The sequence below is a fragment of the Desmodus rotundus genome, chromosome 5 (assembly GCF_022682495.2).
Source record: "Desmodus rotundus isolate HL8 chromosome 5, HLdesRot8A.1, whole genome shotgun sequence".
NCBI lineage: Eukaryota > Metazoa > Chordata > Mammalia > Chiroptera > Phyllostomidae > Desmodus > Desmodus rotundus.
In genome coordinates, this window is record NC_071391.1 from 107,336,031 (window position 1) to 107,355,246 (window position 19,216).

At 44.6% G+C, this 19,216-nt stretch overlaps 1 long non-coding RNA gene and 1 pseudogene across 1 annotated transcript; both read left to right on the top strand.

The window, feature by feature from the left end:
- The first annotated feature begins 39 nt into the window (after positions 1-39).
- On the top strand, positions 40-13,941 carry LOC123479546 (uncharacterized). Its single transcript, XR_011651232.1, has 3 exons — positions 40-288; positions 6,083-6,430; positions 13,412-13,941. It is a non-coding gene; the product is annotated as an uncharacterized lncRNA (long non-coding RNA).
- A 4,905-nt stretch (positions 13,942-18,846) lies between these two features.
- Positions 18,847-18,915, top strand: LOC139440970 (U4 spliceosomal RNA; annotated as a pseudogene).
- Positions 18,916-19,216: the final 301 nt, after the last annotated feature.

Here is a 19,216-nt window from a genome sequence, read left to right on the forward strand (position 1 = left end):
GGGGGGCCAGCGGGGCCGCGCGCAGTGGGTTTCCCCGCCCGGGCCCGTCGGGGGGGGCTCTGCTCTGAGAACTCGGGGGGGTTGTGCGTGTGCGTGTGTTTTCCTGCGGGCGACCTCGTTTTCCGTTTTTCTCTGTTACATTTTTACACTCTTCCCTGTCAACTTTGTTTCCAGGCATGAACTGAACACACATTTCTGCCGCCCCCTGTCCCGTGTCGGTTAGAAGATAGATTGTGCTTTGGGGTCAAGACGCGTCGGCCGTGGGATTCCGGTTCTGGTATCCTCTGTGTAAGCTTACTGAGCCTCTATTTCCTGCTGATGGTTATTTTATTTTACCCTTCCGTATTTGAATTGTCCCTTTTTTCATAAAATAAAACTGTGTCCCTAGGCTAAGTTTACTGGAATTGGACCATAAGGTACTGTTTGCTTTAGGATTGCTCTTGATGTTCGCCAACGGGCTGTGTGCCCTGGGGCGGACGACTTCACCTCCCGTCCCTTGACTTCCCCTTCTTTAAAATGTGCATGGTTGCAGATACTAACATTACTAATAATGACAATATTAACAGGTCGATATTTGGACGATTAAGTACTAAAATGTATATCAATAGTCTAACCCAGGACACAATAAAAACAGTTTGTTAAACCAGTTTTAAGATACTTACTGATTTCAAAGATACTAGAAAGCTTGTTATCGATACGTACGAAGTCATTCAGAGCTATCCAAGGGCTGTATTTGGTAATAACTAGTGATAAATTAGGTAACAGCCAGAGTACGTTTTAAACAAACCGAGATTTCAATGAGGATTTTGTCACCGGAAATATGTACGTTGCATGTATGGAGCTTTTGTCCGCATTTGGTACACCACAGCTGTTGGAGAAAGGGCCGTCAGGGCCGTAGTCGGAGGAGAGACAGAGAGGCTTCAAACAAGGCGAGCTAACCCTGCATCGCGCCCCGTGCCCGCACCTTTGCGAGCGTTTTGCAGCATTGGTTTGTGTGGTCCTGGGGGCCACGCGCTGGAGCCGCAATTGCTTAGGCTCTAAAAGTTCAGGCAGCACCCCACACTCGGCCTTGTACTGAGTGAATGATGTCTGTAAATATATTAGGTTACTGGCGTTATTAATACTCCAGTCTGAGAAAGTGCTGAAGCAGGTAGGAGAGTTGACAAAAAATCCAGAACTCCAGGAAGGAATATAAGTATAGAGGTTTGTTTTGGTTTGGGGAGTTACCTCCTCCTGTTCGTGAGAGCCCACAGGTAACTGTCTAAAACTCAAGGGAATGTCGGGTCTTTGGTAGTTTTTTCATTGTTTCCAATCACGCAAAGTTAAGAAAGTAAAGTGACTAAAAATATTTTTTTTTGGTTTGAATAAGAGTAAGCAGGAACATTAAAATTATTTGGGGATTTCATGAGTGGAAGAAAATTTCCTCAATTCAGTCAAAGGTCACGCCCTTCAATTTATACCAACCTGTTTGCTATCCTGCCCTATGGGAGATTTCATTTCCAAAAACAAAAAAAGGATTAATTTAAATACTCATACCAAACTGTCCATCAAATAATGTCTGTTCTCCAGAAGGGTATCCTTCGGTCCTCTTCCTGTACCTCCTTGAATCCTTCTTTCCAATGCCCTTGCTTCTCAGCCCATCCTGCTGCTGTGGCCCAGTTATATCCCTTAAAGTGGGCCAAGGCATGTAAACATGAGTGGAATCTGAATAAGGCCTGGAGTCTCATTAATTGTATTGTCAATTTCCTGGCTTTGATACTTTTCTATAGTTGTGTAAGATGTTAGCATTGGAAGGAGCTGGGGCAAGTATACATGGGCCCTCTACAGCTTTCTGTGAGTGTATAATTATTTCAGCGTAAAAATTGTTGGGACAGAAATGAGATCAGTTGTTGCCTGCAGCCGAGGGAGTGGAGGTTGGGGATTGACTACAGTGAGAACTTTTGCAGTGATGAGAATATTTTATGTCTTGATTGTGTCAGTGTTTACTGTATACCTTTGTTATGACTTACAGAACTGTATACTTAAAAAGATAAATTTTACTTTGGTGAACCTGACTTAAAAAGGAAAAGCAAGCTCTTGTCACCCCAGCCTACTGTTGTCTAGAGGGTGGGATTAACTACCACATAAGACCCAACAATCTTGTCCACATAATAACTTTCCCTTCCTCTGTCAGTGTACTGGGCTTTCTTGTACTATATTGATTCCTGCATCCTGCCCTTTGCATATGCTCTTGCATCTGCTTCGAGGGAGCACAGGAAATACAGTCCAAATTCAAATTCCCTGTACTTTGTTTAACTTTCCTTGCCTCTCAGGCACACCAGTAACTTCCTTCTCTGTGTTTACTTATGCTGTGCTGTAATTTTTAATTAGGTTTCATCTCTCCTCAGCTAAACTCTTCCAGGACAGGCAACATCTGTTGCTGGGATCCAGTGGTATTGAATGGATGAATGAATGAATGATTTAAAGCTGGAAGAAAGCTTTAAAAAAAGTTCTCAAAGTGTGGTCGAGGGTCCCCAAGACCCTTTTTAAAGGGTCAGTGAGGTGTTTGAGTTTTCTTATACACTTGAAACAGCACACCTCAATGGATTGAATGTAGAAGCAGATAAGAATCCAACTGTCTTCAGTTAAGCCAAACATTAAAGGTATTTGCAAAAATGTAAAACAATGTCACACTTCCAAATATTTCTTCTTTTGAAAAAAAGTTACTTAAAAGCAGTTATTACTGAGAAATAGTTTTATTTTAAGAGATTAAAAAGTCAATGGATATCATACACATTATAAAAAGTTATTTGGCACCTTCAATACTTGTAAGAGTGTAAAGCTGTTCTGAGACCAAAAAGTTTGAGAATCTCTGACTTAGAGACTTAAGTTGCAGGCCCCTCAGTATTCAAATGAGAAATGATAATGATGCTGACATTTAAGTAGTGCTGTGGTACAAGCACTTTACTCATAAGGCAAGTAAGGCACAGAGAAACTAACTGACCTGACCACATACCTAGTCACTGGCAGAGCCGGGATTGGAGCCCCTGTGGGTTCCAGGCCCTGCTGCTAACTACAGTTTTCTGCCGGGAGTCCTGGAAAGGGTCAGACTCTTGAGGTCTGGTTATCTCTGCTGTCCACCAACCTCGCAGTTCTTGTGAAAGAATCACATCCCCTGCTTCCCTTGAACTTGCTTTACAGTTTTCATTTCTAATTCTGCCACCCTGAGTATTTTCAAGCATCGCCTTGCAGTACCTTGATTTCAAATCTGACCATGTGCACCTGCCCTTAAATCTCCCACTTCTCTGTCCTGACTGTATCCGGGCTCTAATGTATGACTTCTCGTTTTGTTGTTAACTCTTCGTTTTTCCAGTTTTCTTACTTTGCCACTAAATTTATTCCTTTACTTCTTTAGGAGCCCAATCTCTTGATCTTTCCACTTGGCTTTTTTTTTCTCCTTTTAACTTCATTCTCTTCCTGATCCAACGGGTACCTTGTGGTCAACTCCAAACTCTTCTTTTTTAAGTCAACCTCTATTATTATCCCTCACCTAATTCATAGAAAAGGGGATATGGCAAATGGTGCAGGGTGGAATGAAAAAATGCAGATTTGAACACATTGGTCTGTTTACAGCCAGGAGCAGGCTCTCCCTGATGTAAGTCGGTGCTCCTTTGCAGACACAGCCCTGGGCGCAGTGGGCACAGCCCTCAGGGCAGCAGGAACGGCAGCTCTGGCAGGAGGTGCGTTTGCACTCTTTGCATTTACGGGAGCCAGCACAGGTGCAGGATCCAGCAGTGGGACAGGAGCATTTGGGGTCCATTTTGAGCAGAGGTGAGGCAGGAGATCCAAAACAGGCACAGAGTCACATGTGTACAAAATCTAGTAGGTCAACCTAAGTACTTATCTTTGATCAGCACTCTACCGGTCTTGGGTTATTATAAACCTTTACCATTTAGCTTCAACTGCTTACTCATCTGCATACCCAATTACCACCAAATAGATTACCACCTTCTAATGCACAGGTGGAGTAAAATTCAAAAAGCACGAATTTCCCCTTCCCAATGTGAGCCTCCAAAGAACCTGTGCTTGGGTATCTTGCTGCCTCTGCTGTCACTCGCAAAAGAACTGAGTCTCCTTTTCCTAGTTAAATCCTACCTCTACTTAATGATCCCACTTCATGGCTGTGCTCCTTCAGCCACCCCTCCACACCTGTACTTCCAGCCACTCAGCCCCCACTGGGTCATTTCCCTTGGCTGAAGAAAATTCTTCAAACCTGCACTCCGGCTGGTTACTGCCCTGATTTCTTTATAGTTAAAGTTCTTGAAAGAATTGTCACTATTCTTCCTCAGCTTTATAACTTGAGCATTTGATCGCTTGGCTTTGATGCTGTGGGCCCCTCACTTTCTGTGACACCACGTTTATCTCCCCTCCCGTGTTCTTGCTCTTCTATATCCTCTGTGGGGTTCAGAGGAGTCACGGTCAACCCAATCGATCACCCAAGATGGAACCCAACTCTCATCCTAGACTTCCCTTCCATTCGTCTCCTACAGCCAGTCAGTCATCAGTGGGTTTTTACCCATTAAGCATTGGTCCGATTCACCCCTGCACATTTCCACAGCCACCAAACCTTCCAGTCTCCTCAAGACTCTCAGGGATCTTGGCACCTCATCACCCATCATTCCCCCTTCCATTGTCTTTTCTACTGCTTTCCAGTTAGCTTCGTTTCCTTTTTGACTAAATGTTTAAAACCATGAATGTTATACATGCTCATTGGAGAAAATTTAGAAAATTAGAAACAAGCAAAAATTAGAAATCACTTACAACCTTACCACCCAGAGAAAATTGTTATATTTTGATGTGTTTCCTTTCTAGAGTTAACTGTTCAGAACCATAAATTGGATCATATTCCACTGCTTAATGCCCTCTGTGGCTCACTCTCAGTGACCCCCATCTCTTACAGACTGACTCAGATTCCTGCCAGAGGCTAAGTCCTCGTAGGGTCTGCCTCTACTTCTCCAGCTTGTCTTCTGCTACCCACAGTGTGGTCAGCCTTGGACAGGTCGCCCTGGAAGCAGGGTGGTCTCTGGAGTGTGTGTACCTGATTTCCCATATGATAAGTTTAATTTAAAATCATCTTGGAGAAGCCTTTCCTGAACACTCTACCTAATATTAAGGCCTTCCCCCACTTTTTTAGTCTTGTTTTTATTTTCTTTATATATATATATGTGTATATATATATATATATTTTTTTAATTCTCACTTGAGGATACATCCATTGAATTTGGAGAGCAGGGAAGGGAAGAGGAGAGAGGGGAGAGAAACATCGACTGGCTGCCTCTCACAGGAGGTATCACTGGGAACTGAACCTGCGTCCGTTCATTTTACAGGATGACGCTCCAACCAACTGAGATACACTGGCCAGGGCTATTTTCTTAATATTTACTCACATGAATTACTGCAACCATTCCAAAACAAAGCGTCAAGAGCCATAGACTTTTGCCCATTCTTTGACATAGCAATCCAACTTCAACTCCTGTAGTTTATTTAAATCACGATTGACAGTCCTGGCTGGGTGGCTCGGTTGGAGCATCATCTGGTTCGCTGAAAGGCTGCAGCTTCATTTCCCAGTCAGGGCACATGCTTAGGTTCCTGGTTCAATCCCTGGTCAGGGCACGTATGGGAGGCAGCCAATCAATGTTTCTCCCTTCCTCTGTCTCTAAAATCTAAAACATACACTCAGGTGAGGATAAAAAAAATTTTTTTTAAATCATTGTGACATATGCAAAGATTTTAGATACAAGGATGTTTTTCAATGTCCTTTTTAATATTTAAAATTGAAGACAACCTAAATAAACTATGGTTTATTCAAACCTAAAGTAGCTAGAAATAAATGTGTGGTATATTTTCACTATAAAAAGCAGGTTTCAAACATACCCTGATCCTTTTGTAAGTGATATATACATAGCATGATGGCATTTTTGTTTCTTAATAAAGCAAATACATAAAAAACTGATGGATATCAGACTCTTTAGGGATCAATATGGACAGTTTATGTTATTTGTTCAATTTACACACATTTATTGAGAGTCTTCTGTGTCTGCAGAGGACTCAGGATGAGAAAACCATGTCTCCATCCTCGAGGTGTTGGCATTCGGGCGGTAAGTTAATTTAGTTGCTGTTCTGATAAGTACTTAGGGTGTCTGGAGAATTTATCATGTGGATGAGAAGGGCCTTTCCCCTCTTAGTTTTGAAATTGTCTATAATGAACATGTGCTAGCATCCTAGTACTTCTGTTTGTTTTTTTTCTTTCTTTTTGTGTCTAAAGGAGCTTGGCATTGAGATAAATGGGAAGTAAAAGGTGCTAGGTACATGGAACGGCGCAGAGTAAAGGGAACGTTTCTGATTGTGTTCGAAACGGGAGACTGCAGTGCGTTTAGAGACTCGGGGGAAGGTGCGTGTGTGTCCCTGCCTGTGTACAAGTGGGGCGGGGGAGTGAGGAGGAGCCCAGCTGTGGTCAGCTCTCACCTGGAGTCCAGCCCTCATTCTCTACCGACAGTCCGCAGTAGAGATAAAGTCAGTTGGGTAGAGCAGTCATGCCTAGTGGTCTTCATTTTCTCAAAATGGAAGGTAAGGGTATGCCATTTTGTGCCTTTCTGCCTGGTAAGTTTCTACTCCTGCCTCCTTTCAAAGTCAGCTATACACCCCTGCCTTTGGGGACCAAAGGCATTTCCTGACCCTGCCTTGCAGTGTGCTCGGGCCACTGCCAGTAGAGTCACCTTGGTGGGGGCCTGGGGAGAGGGGCCGCTTGTTTAGGCTTCAGAGTTCTTGAAAACTTTCAGATTTACTGGTTCAGAATTCCTGAGGGGCGGGGCCCAGAGATCTGTGTTTGAAAGAACACCCATGGGGATCCTGATGGGCAGTGAAGCTGGAAAACCCCACTAAGTGCTCCCAATTCATTTTACAATTCTCCGTCATTGCAATTCAACTCTCTTCTCTGCCCACTGGGCTGCCCTTGGGAGGGGGTGTCTCTTCATTTACATATTTCTAGTGCAGCTCTGCCCTTGGCTACCACAGTGGGCTTTTGGTGCTTGTTATGGAATGAGTGATGTGTCCAAAACGGGGGCCCAGGTGTCCTGACCCCCAGATCCACTATTTTCCCTGTCACATCATGTTTTATCTCCATAACGACCAAATGCTTTGTGAAAGCATTTCCTGCCCCAACTGTGCCTTAAAATCATATGCCAACTTAAAAACCTCAAATCCATGCAGAAGGACTCTGAAGAATGAGATTTACGGAGGACTGCTGGCTCTGAGGAAAGTCAGAAAACGAGGCCCTTTGAGAGTGAAATGAGAATGGACACGAGGAGGATGAGCAAGCCAGCCCTGCAGCCTGCGTTGATTCTAAGCATGTCACGCAAGTTTTCCCCAAACCCAGCAAGGAGTTAAACTTACTCTGAAGAGCCCTTGGCTGGTGTGGCTCAGTTGGCTGGGTGTCATCCTATAAAGCGAAAGGTGGCCGTCTCAGTCCCCAGTCTGGGCACATGCCCGGGTTGCGGGGGTTTGGTACCTGGTCAGAGAGCAGACAAGAGACAACCCACCAATGTTTCATGCATTGATGTCCTCTCTTTCCTCTTCCCTTCCCCTTTCTATAAAAATAAATAAGTAAAATCTTGAAAAAATTAAAAAAGCCCTGGCTGGTGTGGCTCAGTGGATTGAAGGGTCACTGGTTCGATTCCCAGTCAGCACACATGCCTAGCTTGCTGGCCAGGTCCCTGGTTGGGGGTGTGCGAGAGGCAGCCAACTGGTGTTTCTCAGCTCACATTGATGTTTCTCTCCCTCTCTGTCCGTCTCTTCCCCTCTCTCTGAAAATAAAATCTTTTAAAAAATAATTATGAAAACTTAATCTGGAAGAGAGCCTTGGGATGGTACAATGAGGTGAGTGCTCACGGGTAATGAGTCATAACAGATCGCTCGTGTGTGGCTTGCATGGAGGAATTACAATTTGTAATCCCACACTATCCCAGGATAAAGGTGGTCGATACTATTGGCTAATACTGTTCATGTAGAGAGAATGAGTCTGAACACTGCCAATTCATCTTAGCAGAAATGAGTATATCTTCTAAGAACAGCTTACTCCTTTAATAAAGGTGTTTGTTGAGCACTTCCATGGGGCAGGGCTGTACTACCTGCCAGAGATGTGACAGTGGGCACAACAGGCACAGGACCTGTCCTAAGGAGTCACAGTATTGTTCTCACTCACCCAACTCCCAGCCTGTAATGTGCTATGCTTTGTGGATTTCCCTGGCAGAGCAGAGGACTCAGCAAATGACCAGGGCCAGTCATTTTGCCAGTTACACTTCCTGTTCTCACATTAATGATTTTATAGTCTTGAGTCACTTGTGACTTGGGTGAGTATAAAACAACAAACAAAATTCAACTGAGTACATTTTAAAGATCTAGCCAATTTTATTCAGCAATTCATAAATCAGGCAGTATCCAATCTAGCCGACAGAAAGAAGCTCCAAGGAAGTGCACCAAATGAAATACTTTTACAGGCAGCAGGGAGAGGGAAGGAGGAAGTTATACTAGACAAAAAAGTGATTCATTATTGCAAAGTCTTTCCTTTAGAGGATGGCAGGGGTCTATCAGGCAGATTATGTACCTAGAGCAGATTAGGTGATTCTTGATGAACTGGTTTAAGGTTGCATTTCTGGGAGAGCCCTAACTAGTTACATTTTGATTTGGTGATACGGAGCTTAGCATAAGTGACTCCATTTTGGCCTATGGCCTTTTTTTCTTTTTTTGTAATTTTATTTCTTTTTAGAGAAGGAGAGAAACATCTATCCATTGCCTCTCACACGCCCCAACTGGGCATCAAACCCCAACCCAGGCATGTGCCTTAACCAGGAATCAAACCGGCGACCTTTTGCTTTCCAGGACAGTGCCCAAACAGCTGAGCTATATTGGTCAGGGCCCTGTTGTCTTATTTGTTTGTTTGTTTTAAACTTCTACGTCCATTCCATCACCTATTTTTTAAAAGATTGTATTTATTTACTATTAGAGAGGGGAAGGGAGGAAGGGAGAGAGGGAGAGAAACATCAGTGTGTGGTTGCCTCTCACATGCCCCCTACTGGGGACCTGGCCTGTAACCCAGGCATGTGCCTAGACTGGAAATTAAACCTATGACCCTTTAGTTTGCAGGCCATTGCTCAATCTACTGAGCCACATCAGGCAGGGCATGTTGTCTTGTTTTTAACACAGTTCTGCTGGGTTTCATTTACTCGGGACAAATAGATATAAAGTTGGGTCAGCTGATGAGGTCAACAGACCTTGCACGCCAGAAGTGCTGCCGACCACAAGTGGCCTGCCTTCACTGCTGTTGCAGCACTGCCTGGGTCCCCCTTCCAGCCCCACTAGGAGTGCGTGTGGCCTTTCCTTCCCTAATGGCCCACTGAGAGGTTGAGATGACTCTTGGAAGCCTAAATCCCTGGGAGTCTTAAATTTCAAAGAGCTTGAGGAAGCAGAAATCACAGAGCCTCAGAAGGCCCTGTTTCAGGTAACAAGGGACCCTGAAGCTTAAGCTTCAATAGTTTCACAGTAAGTCCACCAATGTATTCAATGCTAGTGGGTAAAAATATCCAGTGTCTGTGATTTAAAAGGATCAGAGGACTGGATGCTTAGAGGAAAGGAGGTAAGGATGAGAGCAACTTCAATGTTTTACTTCCTTGATCTTACTAATAAATCATACTTCCTTTTCTTCATCCCCCACATCCAACAATAGGTTTAAATGCTAGACTCCAAGCTAGTCAAGGACAGAAATCATATCTCATTCATCTTTGAATCCTTGGTACTCCACACATAGCATAAATAAAATATTTGTTGAATGAATGGATGGATGAGTGAGTAAATGATCTCAGGCACTGCAGCCAACAGCCTTGTGTATCTCCCTCTCTTTACCTTCTTGACTGCCTTCTGGAGGTGGCATTGCAGTGGCAAAAACACATGAGCTCTAGAGTCAGACCCGAGCCTGAATCCTGATTTTGACATATGCCATCGGTGTGACCTCGAGCCAGTTACTCAGCATCTCAGCCTCAATTTTCTTATTTGTAAAATGGAGCCCATACTATCTCCCCTGCAAGCTTGGGAGAATCGGCAATACTGCCTGCAAGTGCCTGGTATGTAGTAGGTCTCAATAAATTGTATCATTCTTGTTATTACTTTAGTTCAGGGTTAGGCAAACCACAGTCCACGGGCCGCGTTTGCCTTTTTTGTAAAAAAGTTCTGCCGGAACACAGCCCTGTGTAATTTGTAACATATGGCTGCTTCCGTGCTGCAGTGGCAGGGTCAGGGAGTTGTGACAGAGACCGGAGAGTAAACAAGGCCTAGAATGTTTACCATCTGTACCTTATAGAAAAACTTTGTCGGCCTCTGATTGAGGCCTTCATCACTTTACTCTTAGCTTATAATTGCTTCCTAACTGGTCTTCCTTCCATTCTGTTCTCTCTCTCTCTCCTGCAGCTGGTCGTTTCTCTAAAACATAATCCATTTGGGTTTTACTAAAAAAAACCCCACCTTTGTTGGCTCCTCACTTTCTGCAACTCTCTAGTATATTTTCAAGATTCTATCAGCATCTGGCCCCGATCTTCCTCTGCAGCCTCGTCTTCCTCCGCACTCTCGTCCTGGAGTCCTGCCAGGCTGGTCCACAGAGCAGGTCAGCGGCTGGTGCAGCTCTGTAGCTGCCCCCCATCTCCTCTCTAGGATGTTTTCTTCTCTGCTCTCCGCTGCTCTAATTGACTTTATCTTCAAAGCTGCTCTGTGAAGCCTATCTGGATCCTCTTCCTCTGTACCCTTATATAAATCAGGATACATTGTGCTACAATAACAAATAACCTCAAAATCTCAGTGACTTAGAACCACAAATAAATTGAACAAAGAACAACATACATACTCTACTCCTGGAGTGCTCAACAAGCATCTATAATGTTTTTCTTCTACTCAATAGGAAAAAAAAAGCCTTTGTAACATGTTCACAGCGACTAATTACCTAATTAATGGATAATGTGTCATTTTCCCTAAAACTTGTATAAGTTATGGTTGATAAATAACTATGAAAGGAGAACTTAAGAAAAAAAATGGAAAGTCTGGGTGGATGGAACTGTAAATGAAGAATTATGGGGGCACAAGAATCAATTTTTCTCCTGCCGTTCTAAGTTCTTGTCGTTATAAGAGAAACTCCCAGAAACTTGGTTTGTTTTTTTGCCAATGCAGTAAAGAATTACAGATTAGTGAGTCTATTAGGGTACAAGCAGTGTTTATTGGTGATCAGTTCTCTTCTGGAAGAGAGTGAGCTTATTTAATGGGGTGGGAAGGGTGAAAGGCACAGCTTCATGGCAAATCAGGGTAAGGGTGGTGAGGCCCGGGTGGCAAGCATGCAGGTGCCCTGAGGCCGGGCAGCCAGAGAGCCAAGAGTGCCAAAACCCAGAGTCCTTTGTTCTGAGGACTTATGTAGGGTGAGGGGTGAGGGAGTTGCATATTGATTGACAGGTAAAGGTGGTGCCAGCTTTGGGAGGGGGAGTGAGTACCCAGAGGTGTTTATGGGCTTCTTCCTTTGGGCACTATGAGCACTTTGCGGCCTTTCAGGCCTTGGGGTGAAAGCATAGTTTCAAGGCTTTCTTCCCAGGTAATGGAAAAGACGTAGAATTTCAAGGACTGCCCTCCTCCCGTGTTAGCATGGTGTTTCTGGCGATGTTGGAACACCTGGCAATATTACTGGACCAGGCTTGTGTCATATGGTCTCCCTCCTGCTCCCTGCCTTGGTTTGCTATCTATCCTACCTGTCAGCCCTGTGCATCTCATCCTAGGGAGGCCTAGTCCTTGCCTGCCTCCTCACATTTAGTTTCTGCCCAGCCCCTTAACACTGACATTTTGGAAAGAGCCTGCTAGGTTGCCTTTGCTTTTCCTTGGACACTGGGCCCCGAGAAGATTCATTTAATATGGAATTTAATTCATTCAGGAAGGAATTTATCTGCTGAGATGGACTCCTATAGTCAACTGAGGAAAGTACTTTTTAATTCTTTTTTTAAAAAAGAGTTTATTTTATTTTTAGAGAGGAGGGAAGGGAGGGAGAGAGACAGGGAGAGAAACATCAATGTGTGGTTGCCCCTTGCATCCCCCACACTGGGGACCCAGCCAGCAACCTAGGCTTTTGCCCCAACTGGGCATTGAACTGATGACCCTTTGGTTCACAGGCCTGTGCTCAATCCACTGAGCTACACTAGCCAGGCTATTCTTTATTACAGTCTAGAATCAGCTTTGCTGTGCTCTCATCTTCCTCAGCATCCTGTTACGCAGCCCCACCTTCATTCCAAGAAGCACAATGGGAACAGGCTCCACTCTGCTAGCACTGTGCCGATCCCTGAGCAGTGTTTCTGCTGCCTGCGCCTTTGCTTTAAGTGCTGGGCCCTGGAGTCTATGGCCCAGGGACACCCACTGAGCCTACATCTTTTTTCTGAAATCAGTGTTTGCCCTGCCCACGATCCCCAACCCTGGCTTGGCCTTTTGTTTGTGGTCCTGCGTTCGGTCTTGCTCTCTTGCCCTCCCTATGGATTGAATTTCTGACTCTGGACCCCAGTCAGATCATGGGAGCCTGCCCTCGTTCTCCCAGGCGCTGCGCTGGCAGAACCTGCGGGGAAAGCAGGCTTGGAAATCTATACTGAGCCAACTGTGCACTCCCGTCCAGATTTGTGCCCCACTCTTACTTTGGGAGCAGCCCCAAGAGCTCTTGATGGAGACCTGGACTGCACTGACCATGTTTGTTAGGATTAGATGTAATGCCAGCCCCTCCACAGGGTGCTGAGGATGGTCCCCCTGGGAGCCCACCACCCACTCTGATTCCTTTTCCAGTCCTAGTGTGCAACCTCGTTCTTGATGTTGAGCTTCACCTTGTTCTTCTGCTGCTGGGCACTGTACCAGGCTATCCTCTGCCATTCTGAGTTTCCTTTTGAGTCTTTTGAACTCAGCGCCCTGTGTTCTCTCTGCCCCCCATCCCAATGCTGAGGCCACCTCTTCAGAACTCTAATGAGGACACCTCAGGGAGAGCTGGTCCAGAAGTATAAGCAGTGGCTCCTCCCACCCAACAAAGCTTATTCACTCATGTAAAGCACTTAGTGTAGAGTCTGGCCTAGAGTCAGCCTAGGTAGGTGTTATTTGTTGTTACTATTGTTGCTAACACCTTATAATTAAAGTAGGCAAGGTGTGGCCCCTGAAGAGGGAGGCACACATAGCTGTTACAAGTAATAAGCCATATTTTAAAGGTGGTTGTACATCCCCTTACCCCTGACACATTGCCTCAAACTGTGCTCCATGTGTTTGGCACAGAACACTCACCTTGACCTTTCATGAGCTAAGACTCCCTCTTGGTCTATTCCTGTAGCTTCCCTCTCAACGTGTGACCCAATGGTCCCTTTCATCCAGCCCTGTGGAGTTATTTCTCCTACTCATCGCTACAAGTGACCCTCCACCGGAACAAAGACAGGCTTGTTGATTGTTCTTCGCCTAAACACCAGTGGAGTGTGAGGAGCTGGTTACTTGGAGAGTGTCCAGGACCCACTGTCCTTTTCATTGTAAATAGACTGTGGGCAAGAGGCGTCTCCTAGTCAAGGAACAGGATTCCAGGGGACATGGGCTTTGAAATAGGAAGATACGAGATTGTCAGAAGCTGCTGAGGTGTTGCTGCCAGGCTCCAGGAACAGAGGACATCTGCCATCAAGGCCACTGAGGAAAGTTAGCCAGGATATCAGCTGGCAATAATCATGAAGGAGGAGGAGCATCACCAAAGGGAAAAGCGAAACTGAAGCAGGAAGCATGTGACTTCCACAGGGCCTGGTCCTGTGCCTGATACAGAAGAAAATGTATGAATGAAAGAATGAATGGATAAATTAATTCAAGGAGTGAAGAAAAGAGGATAGCAGGCACCTCTTTTCCTTCCTCCTCTTCTCGTTTTCCCCCACCTCTCTCTTTCCCCTCTTTTCTCCTGGTGGGTCTATGTCCCATCCTGGAAGAAGTGCGAACTCTATCCCCACCAGAGTGGCAACCGTGTGCAGGAAGAAAGCCCAGGGTTGGCTCTGAAGTGTGGTGTGGGGCTGGCAGCTCCTTGGGAAGAGCCACAGTCTGAAGCAGGCCCATTAGTAGCAGGGCTCAGCAGAGGACTTGGTTTAGAAAAGAAACTAGCAGGATTAGCTGGAATAGGGCTTAGGTGAATGTCCTCTCATAAAGGGAGATCTTTGGGATGAAACTTTAAATCACCAAGAGTATGGCTCACTGGTGTAACAACGTAACATATAAATGTTAGAAGAATTTTATCCGTATGCCGTGACATTCACCCTTCTAAAAAGAGAAGACAGCGGTTTTTAGTGTTTTCACAGAGCTGTGCCACCATCCCATCCCCCTCGCCTAACTCTACAACATTTCGTCACCTTGTATTCATTGAGTCACTCCCCATGCCCCACCCCCCCAGTGTCTGACCACCACCAATCTACATTCGTCTCAATGAATTTGCCTATTCTGGACATTTCATATAAATGGAACCACTTAATATGTGTGAGGTCTTTTGTGTCTGCTGTTTCACTTAGCATAATATCTTTTAGGCTTACCCATGTTGTATCATGTATCAGTATTTCATTCCTTTTTATGGCTGAATAATATTCTACTGTACATATACCATGTCTTGTTTATCCATTTATCAGTTGATGACTATTCGAGTCGTTTCCACTTTTTTGGCTATTGTGTATAATGCTGTTATGAACATTTGTGTACAAGTTTTTGTGTGAACACATTTTCATTTTTTCTTTTTCTTTTCAGGGAAAAACTGTGTCTTTTCAAGCTCTGTTCACTGAAAACAGTTAGAAACAATGAAAATCCCAGTGCCACAGAGCAATCTAGTGCCTAGCTTGAGATTCTTTTATTTTTTTTTTCATTTTACTGTTCATATTTTTTATCTTCTTTCTTTCAGATAAATCCCTTTAACATTTCATATAATAAGGGTTTCGTGATGATGAACTCCTTTAACTTGACCGTATCTGGGAAGCACTTTATCTGCCCTTCCATTCTAAATGACAGCTTTGCTGGATAGAGTAACCTTGGATATAGGTCCTTGCCTTTCATGATTTTGAATACTTCTTGCCAGTCCCTTCTTGCCTGCAAGGTTTCTTTTGAGAAATCAGCTAACAGTCTTATGGGAACTCCTTTGTAGGTAACTGTGTCCTTTCCTCTTGCTGCTTCTAAGATTCTCTCCTGTTTCATCTTGGCTAATGTAATTATGATGTGCCTTGGTGTGTGTTCCTCCGTGGGTCCAGCTTCTTTGGGACTCTCTGAGCTTCCTGGACTTCCTGGAAGTCTATTTCCTTTGCCAGATTAAGGAAGTTCTTCTTCATTATTTGTTCAAATAAGTTTTCAATTTTTTGTTCTTCCTCTTCTCCTTCTGGTACCCCTATAATTCGGATGTTGGAACATTTCAAGATGTCCTGGAGGTTCCTAAGCCTCTCCTCATTTTTCCAAGTTCTTGTTTCTTCATTCTTTTCTGGTTGGATGTTTCTTTCTTCCTTCTGGTCCACACCATTGATTTGAGTCCCAGTTTCCTTCTCATCACTATTGGTTCTCTGTACATTTTCCTTTGTTTCTCTTAGCATAGGCTTCATTTTTTCATCTAGTTTTCGAACAAATTCAACCAATTCTGTGAGCGTCTTAATAACCAGTGTTTTGAACTGTGCATCCGATAGGTTGGCTATCTCTTCCTCCCTTAGTTGTATTTTTTCTGGAGCTTTAAAGTGTTCTGTCATTTGGGCCTTTTTTTTTTTTTTTTGGTCTTGGTGCATCTGTTACTTAAAGGGGCAGAGCCTTAGGTGTTCACCAGGGCGGGGTAACACTGGTCACTGCGCTGTGACGCTGTATGTGGGGGAGGGGCCAAGAAGGAGCAATGGCACCCGCTCCACTCTCCACCGGATTTCAGCCACTCCCTCCGCTACCCACAATCAAATTGGGCCCTTCTGGTCCTGATTCCCGGGTGGGTGGGCTTGTGTACATTCTAGGACCGTGTTGGTCTCTCCAATGAACTCTCCTGTGAATCTGGGAGTTTCTCCTGCTGCTGTATTAGCCCCCACAGGTGTCTTAAATCAGAGGTTTGAGGCTTTATTTCCCTGCACTGGAGCCCTGGATTATGCAGTTTGTCTTACTCCCCATTTGTTCCTCCCGGTTATGTGCACGCGAATGTGGGACCGCCCAGTCTGCAATCTGCTGCCTTGCCGGTTCACCAGCCACTGCCTTGCCACGAGTCCTCTCCGCCTGGCTGCCTGTCTCCGCCCCTCCTACCAGTCTGGATGAAGTTTCCTCTTTAATTCCTTGGTTGTCGGACTTCCATACAGTTTGATTTTCAGTTAGTTCTAATTGTTTTTTGTTTTCAAATTTGTTGTTGTCATCCTTTTGGTTGTGTGAGGAGGCACAGTGTGTGTAGCTATGCCTCCATCTTTGCCGGAAGTCCTCATTTTTTCTTGAGTATAAAATATCCCTCACTTTTTGGAAGTTGGCATTAACAACTTCACTTTTATGAAAGACCTACATTAGTACCTGTTGCGAACTGTAAAAATGTGAAGAGGATTTTCGCTTTTACGAGAAGAGGCAATGGGCCTCACAGAGGTAGCACACACCTCGAGCAGTGAGGGGCGTGCTTTCACCACCTGTTCATGTCGTGTTGGTTTTATGTGTTCTTTGCTATGATTTAACAGGTTATTTTTTGACTACTTTTGGTTAGCAGGAGAAACCTGCATACCTAGGGGTAGAGTTGCTGGGTTATGTGGTACGTAACTCTAAGTTTATCTTTTGGGGGAGCTACCAAGCCGTTTTCCACAGTCGCTGCACTATTTTACATTCCTACCTTCAATGTTTGTGGGTTCCAGTGTCTACACGTCGTTGTCAACACTCGTCACTGTCGGTCTTTTCATAGTCATGCCAGTGGCTGTGAAGCTGTACCTCATTACAGCTTTGGATTATGCTTCTCTAGTAATGATGTTGAGCATCTTTTCATACATGTATTGGCCATTTGTATGTCTTCTTTGGAGAAATATCTTTAAAAATGTGTCACTTTAACTCTTGGTGCATATATCCATATTCCTTGGTACAGCCTGAGACTGGGCATATGTACTGCTAATCACTTCTTTTAGCTACCATCAGTGAATGGAATAGCGGTGTGATTTCCTGAGCTTTCCTTGAAGGAAGAGGAATGTGGTGGAGGTTGACGTTTTTCCTGAGTGTTGCTTTCATTGGCTGTCAGGTGGCATATTACTGCAGAGATTAAATTTAGAATTTAGGTGTGGGCCGCATGATAGTCACTGGCTCATATAGGTTCAGCAATACCAGTTATTTAAGGTCTGTGTCTGTTCTGATTGGCTGATGCCCATGCCATAATAGCTATTTGACATTGCCACATATAGATTATCTGCCTCACTTGCCTGGCATACAGTCGATAATTGTTAATTTTCTTTCCTTTGCTTCTTTTTTGGGCTCTTTTATATCTGCCGTCCTCGAGAGTAGGCCATTGATTGCTAGTATCTACTTTTTTTTAAGGAATGGACGATTTTTAAAACATTCTTATTTACTGATTTGAGAGAAAGAGAGAGAGAAACATTGATGTGGGAGAGAAACATTGATTGGTGGCCTGTTTTGTGTGCCCTGACCAGAGATCGAACTCACAGCCTAGGTGTGTGCCTTGACTGGGATTCAACTCTCAGACTTTTGGTGTGTGGGACTACACTCCAACCAGCTGAGCCGTCTGGCTAGGGATCTCTGATGCTTTTTGGTGGGTGGTCTGGTTCTTTAGCATGAAAACAAATCTTTCTATACAGCCCTTTGCCACAATGAGGTGGGCAATTGCTCATAATCCCAGAGTCCCCCATTGAGCCCCTTGGCCTGTTAACCTGAAGAAGCTTTTTAAAGGAAGTTATTCTGTGGGGGCACACTGGGCCCACACTCAGTTATGTTCTCGCTTGCTCACACCCACAGTGACCACTGATTGGCGTAAGTGAAAAATACGTGTTAGTTATGGGAACAATTTAAATGGAGGTAGTAGGAAGCTGGTTAAATAAAGTATGGTACAGCCGTACTGCAGGGTTGCCACACTTGGTCTGTGGAGGGCCAGAGAGTAACGTTTAGGTTTTGGGGGCCTCAGACTCACTGATGGAACTACTCAGCTCAGCTTTTGAGATGCACAGGCAACCACAGACAACATGTAAGTGACTGGGCTTTGTATGTGCTCCAGGAAGGCTTCACTTAGGTGCTGGGTCATCCCAGACCTGCAGGCCATAGTTTGCTGACCTCTGATCTAATGAACTCTTACCATTTGTCTATTAAAAAAGAATCAAATAGTATTATGTGTACTGACAAAGATGTCCATCAAACTGTTAAATAAATAAATAAATAAATAATATAACATACCCACTTGTACAGGCATGAAAAGAGTCTTGAAGAACACACACTCAACTGTTAACAATAATCACACCAGGTGATTAGAGTTGGGGAAGTGGGAGGTGGAGGCAAATGGGTACTTCTCCTTAACATACTGTTTCAATGTTGTGCACTGAGAGCACCTGGCTTTGTAATTAAATAAAATTCAATAGGGATTTTTTTTAATTCAAAAGACTTTGCTAGTCATAATTATAATGTGCATAAGCTTGTGTTCTACATAAAATATAACAACTTCACAATCATCATAACCACACAATCACAATTACACAGTGCCTCTAAGCATCCATGTAGGATGGGAGTCTAGCCAGATCTGTGGACAAAGAGGAGACAGGCTGACTGAGAAGCCAGGGCAGGAGCTTTGCGCAGTGGCAGTATCGTAGCCAATGAGGTTTACCAGAGGAGCAATTGTTGCTAATTGAGAAGCCAGGGCAGGGCCTGGATTGGGAAGTGTGAAGCTGTCCTGGAAACAGAGTCTGAGGGAGAGCTGGGGACAGAGACATCACCTTCTACTCAGGAAGCCCCTCACATCCAGCTCCTTCTAGGTCCGAAGGGACTCAGGAATGTTACAGTAGCTTCTACTTTCTGGGTCAGTACCTGCACTTTCACCTAACTTGAAGCCCCTGTTCCCTCGTTTGCTGGAGATCCACTGCTGCAGGCCTGGTGCTGGTGGGTGGAGGAGGTCTCCACGCTCACAGCTGAGGCAGGAGGGGCACAGGTCAAGTTC